Consider the following 6000-nt stretch of genomic DNA (forward strand, 5'->3'; position numbering starts at 1 on the left):
AATTTGGGACAGTTGGGAGGTATGATGTGCACAGAAATCCGCAGTCTGTAACACAGTGATTGCATATGCCTCAGAGATTATAGGGCTGAGGGTTGTATATAGGTATATGTTGATTTAGATCATCTGTTGTAGAATGGAGAATGGTACATGTTGCAGTTTGGACACACCCGTGATTGCTAATAACCACAGTAACAGGAGATATTCATCAACCAAACACATTGAGATTATTATTCACACACAAACACACACACACACAGACACACACACACACACACACACACACACACACACACACACACACACACACACACACACACACACACGCACACACACACGCACACATACACATGCACACTTGCCAGTACTGAGATCCATAGGGTCATTGCTTCATAGGTGTGAAGTACGTTAATGGGCCTGAAGGCTCTAGAAGGCTAGCCCAAGGGAATACCATGGCATCAGGCCACATGAAAATAGTCCCCAGTGTGGCTCAGGAGTATAGTCACTGAAGTGGTTCCCAGGGGTGGGCATTGTATTCCCCATCCACTCATCCAGATTTGTATTGTGGGTGGCCAGTGATGTGCACTGCTTCACATGCATGTGATTTATATTCCATAACATGGACAGTGTCTAAGTGGTGCACATGTCCCATAGCCATGTTTTTTGAAGTCCGGAAGTGTGCTTGAGGTCTCTGGGGCATGTTGTGTGGACAGATTTGTATCTTCTGATGGAACATTTCTGACCTTGTTTGGTGAGACCTGGGTATGTAACTGAGGTAGTGATTGCACCTACATCAACAGTATGATACAGGTATTCTTTGGAGTTATTGGCATCTATCCATACAGGGCATGTGTATAAGGCATGATATTCCCTTTGTGGGGTACATTTGCAGACTCTACAGTTCTTGCAGGCGTCCAATGGGGAGCATGGCAAAAGGGCCACTGTACACATTGATTGGACTACTGAGGGGATGGAACAGGGTGCCATGCCCTTTTACTTGCTGGATAACGCACACTCAGTCAGGAGATATAACGCATCAAAGTAATTTCTAATGTCATTGCCATTGTTGTGGTCAACAGGCATGTAGTCCACTGCAATCCCAATGTGGGTACTATCTGAGAGGTAATATGCAGGGGAACTACCGATATAGTGGTTGTTGCCTAGTCAAGTGTGTTTGTGTATGATTCGTGGGTTGAGAGTGGTTTCTGAGTATTAAAAGGGTTGCCTATATTGTTCCCTAATCCATACTGTCACATAGTCATTGCACATGGCACTAGACTTTTAAGGCTGTGGATTGTCTACACCATCTTCTAAGGTGTTTGACAACTATTGGCCTTGTAATCTGGACATTGGGACATATACTAGGTCCTCAATATAATAATTTAGCAAAACTCACCCTCTGTGGATCCTGTTATTACACAATCTCACCAACCCCCCACACAGGATACTGGTAAAACAAACACACACTTGCCAGTACTGAGTTTCAAACCCCTACCTAGCTAGGTATCGCTACTACAGTGTTACACATTTATCACATGCACCACAGACGTTATAGGATGGTTGTTGTCCCAAGGTACTTCTAAGGTGAGGAACATCACCAGCCCTTGTAAATTCTGGTACTGGGTGATGTAGTGGGTGAGAGATTACACAAAATACTTTACCCTACACACACATTTACATTTGCCAAGAGTGAGGCTCAGACCTCTATCTAATTATCTTTTCAGACCATCATGGTTACACATTTACCACATGCATCACTGAACTTACATGGCTTAGGGCTGCCAACAGGTACTTCTAAGGTGAATGATATCTGCAGGACTGCTAAAGTCAGGCACTGAGAAGTGTACTGGGTGTAAATGGGGCCAAAATCTTTCAGGTACAGACATATACATGTAGGCATATGTACACACACAAACATTTGCCAGGAATGAGATTAAAACCCCTACCTATGTAGTTATTGCTAATACATTGTTTCACATTTATCACACACACCACAGAGACTATAGGTAGAACATTTTTTTCAAACATACCTCTAAGGTGAGTGACAGCAGCAGCAGTGCTTAAGGAGGGGTAAGAGAAGCATAGTAAGTGTGAATGACCACAAAATCAGGTCTCTACAAATATACACACACTCTCTCACACAGGAGCAAGATTAAAGCTCCTACCTAACTAGTTTGCAACACTATAGCATTACATAGTTATGACAAGCACCATGGAGCTTATATGCTGGAGAGCTGTGCAAAGGTATCTTTGAAGGTGAGTGACATCAGCAGCAGTGCTAAAGGAGGGGTAAGGGAAGTGTAGTAAGTGAGAATGACCACAAAATCAGGTCTCTACAAAGACACACACACTCTCTCTCACACAAACAACCACATTTTCACAGTTGCCAGGACCAGGATTAAAACCCCTAACTAACTAGTTTGCTACACTATAGTTTTACACTGTTATTGCATGCACCATGGAACGTATATGTTGGAGAGTTGTGCAAAGGTATCTTTGAAGGTGAGTGACATCAGCAGCAGTGCTAAAGGAGGGGTAAGGGAAGTGTAGTAAGTGTGAATTACCACAAAAATCATGTCTCTACAAGGATACACACACTCTCTCACATAAACACTCATATTTACACAGTTGCCAGGATCAGGATTGGAATTCTTACCTAACTAGTTTGTTACACTATAGTATTATGCAGTTTTTACAAGGACCACAGAGCTTATATGTTGCAGAGCTGTCCAAAGTTATCTTTGAAGGTGAGTGACATCAGCAGCAGTGCTGAAGGAGGAGTAAGGGAAGTTTAGTGAGTGTGAATAGCCTCAACCACATTCATCTAGACACACACACACACACACACACACACGCACACACGCACACACGCACACACGCACACACACACACACACACACACACACACACACACACACACACACACACACATACAACTTTACATTTGACAGGACTGAGATTACAAATGCTGCATGAATACTTATCTGTACTGTAGTGTTACACAGTTATCACAAGTACCACTGAGACTATAGGGCTGAGGGCTAACCAAAGGTATTTCTACAGTGAATTACATCAGCACATCATGTAATATAGGCCAATGGGATGTGTACTGGGTCAGCAAGGCTTCATAATGGGATTCTCTCTGTCGCTGTCTGTCTTTCTCTTCCCCACGTCTGTGTGTGTGTGTGTGTGTGTGTATGTTTGACATATATTATGTTGCCCTTAGATATGTGTGAGCATTCCTATCCAATGTATGTGTTAGAAGTATCAATGGTGTACAATTTGGTGTGTGTGCACAGACTGCTGCAAATAACTAATATCTGTAGTCCACTGTGTTGTGTTGTAGGAACATGCCCAGTATGACCTTCTATATTGAGTGTGTGCATCCATTCCAGAGAGGGCTGGACTCCAGTCCAGGGTTTTGTGTGCTACAGCTACATCTAACAAACTGTTTCTGCAGGATATCTGTAGATAAGTTGCCAATATGGAGACACAATGGGCTTAACATATGGGGCGATACTGTAACTATTGCTGTCTGTGCTGCTTGTGTGACATGTTTGGTTGTAGCATAGATTTTCTGACATATGTACTGTTTTACATTGTAATGTGTCATGTCATCAACTACTGACAGTTATCATTCTTTGCTCTCAGTTATACCAGGGAAATACAAGATGAATGAAGCTGAGACCAATACTCTGAGGCATATAGACTACACATTCTGGCACACACCTGCCATTGTGGAGGGGTAGCTACAGATAATAAATTGCTGGTTCTGTGAAAATGGTCCAGCACCTTGTTAATATGCTGGCTAGGGATCCCACCCTTGTGCTTGTCTCAACTTCACGGAATGGCCATATCCTGCTGGGGCCATACCTCTCAGCTGTACAGATACACCCAGGTTATCCAGAGGCAGGACTCATATATATGGTCAGCTTACCTTCACATTGTGGTTTACAAGCAGTTTTGTGGCTATTCATTCATGGATTTTCAGTTGGGGGTAGTATGGGCAGACATTAGAGTTTCAGACTTCACACACTCCATGACAACCATTCTTCTACACCCCCCCCCTCTTATTCTCTCCTCTTCCTAACATTATGTAAGCAATATCCCAGATGTATCCCTATAGTTGGGCCTCTATCCCAGCAGTATGTATGGCCTGGTCCACAGTCTTTGCAGTAGGACATGGGGAGGCATGCTACTGGCATTTGTCAACATGGCCTTACATTTGTTTTCTGTTTACTGTTTTAGGTTGTTAAATGGGACCCCCTGACATTCTATACATTGGCAGTATGGGTGAGGCATGGGCCTTTGCCAGAGGACTGTAGGCCATTTGAGAGTGCTGCAGGCCATCTGTTACTGCATTTCTACATGGGATTGTGGGGGGTGGTGCACACCTCCAGACTTTAAACATTTGAAATTACTGGACTGGTATTTCGGTTACTCCGTTGGCTTCCATTTCATATTGTATTGCGACCTATCATGCAGACAGGAGGCATATCAGTAGAGTATACATGTTAGATCTTAGTGGCATATATTTCAGTTTCAGACTTCTTACCCTTCAGAACTAAAATGCAACTGCCAGACCTGTTGTAGTATGTATGCGTAGGTCTGGTGGGGGGCTGTTCACCATTGCCATCCTTTGTGGCCATAGCCTGGCCTTTCTTTATAGCCATCTACACCTGTTCTGCTGGGTGAGGCTGGTGGTGAGTATGTGACCCTCACTGACATCCATGTGTGTGACCTATTGACACCCATAGTTCTTTGAGCCATCACATGTACTGCAGTGGGGGTTGTCACCTTGTGTAATGCTGCCTAATATGTTGACACCAGTATTTATCATGAATTTCCTGCTGTCCCATATAGCTGTCTGCTGCTATCCCATTCAGCCACCCAATTCCCTTGCATGCTTGCATCCATATCATACATACAAGTATGATAACATACTAATCCATTCAGTAATTGATAGGAAGGGTGCCTTACCTTGTTGCTGGGCTGGTATTGAGGATGGTGCTGGAGGGCTGACTATGTCGGATGCACATAGTACACTCCCTATACATGGTAAAGCTCAGGTAATATCATGTTTGGCATCCCTTTTACTGTATGTGCGAGTCAGAGAGAGGTATCAGTCCCTGGGTCCATACAGTGTCAGTGTGTGTGCTATACATGGCCTCTTTGCCAAGGCATGTGTATACTGGGTGCACCTCCTTCTGCCTACAGGGGCAGGATCAGGATGTTCCTCATATGAGTCCCTCTGTGCCTGTGCTGGCCTTGGCAATGGTGGGGGGCTGAGTGACCCTGCCCCATGCTGTACCTGCTGCAGCTGTTTCCGCAGGATCATATTGTGTAGCATGGCACATACTATGAACATTTGCATACATGTAGCTGGAGAGTACTGCAAGGCTCCACTGGATATGTCAAGGCAGCGGAACCATGACTTGAGAATCCCAAACACATGCTCTACAATGATCCTGGTTTGTGCATGTGCCTCATTATGGTGTTTTTGTTCAGGTGTGTGTGCATTTCTGATGGGTGTCATCAGCCACGGCTCCAGTGCATAGCCAGCATCCTCCACTAGATGGCCATATGGGATGGCCCCCCTGGCAAACGCCTGATACAGCCTGGGCATCACACACAACCTAGCAGATGATGGAGGGAAATCCCTTGCGGTTTATGTAGACCCTACCCTGCTCACTGAGTGGTGCTTGGATGTGGATGTGCATGCAGTCTATAGCACTGACCACCTCTGGGTATTCTGTTATATGGTGGAAGAGATGCATACATCTGGACAACGCCTCACGGGCTGTGGGGAAATATATGTACTCATTGGCATGTTGTGTCATGGCATCCAGGAACTGGTGGAGTACACTGGATGCTGGTGCCTGTGAGATCCCCATGATATCCCCAGTTGGTATTTGGAAGGTACCTGTGGCTAGTATTCTTAAGCCTACACATACCTTCGTATCCACTGGGATGGATACCCCTCTATTAACTCTGTGTGTAAGG

This window comes from Protopterus annectens, chromosome 12.part0 (assembly GCF_019279795.1).
Source record: "Protopterus annectens isolate FY-2018-M chromosome 12.part0, PAN1.0, whole genome shotgun sequence".
NCBI lineage: Eukaryota > Metazoa > Chordata > Ceratodontiformes > Protopteridae > Protopterus > Protopterus annectens.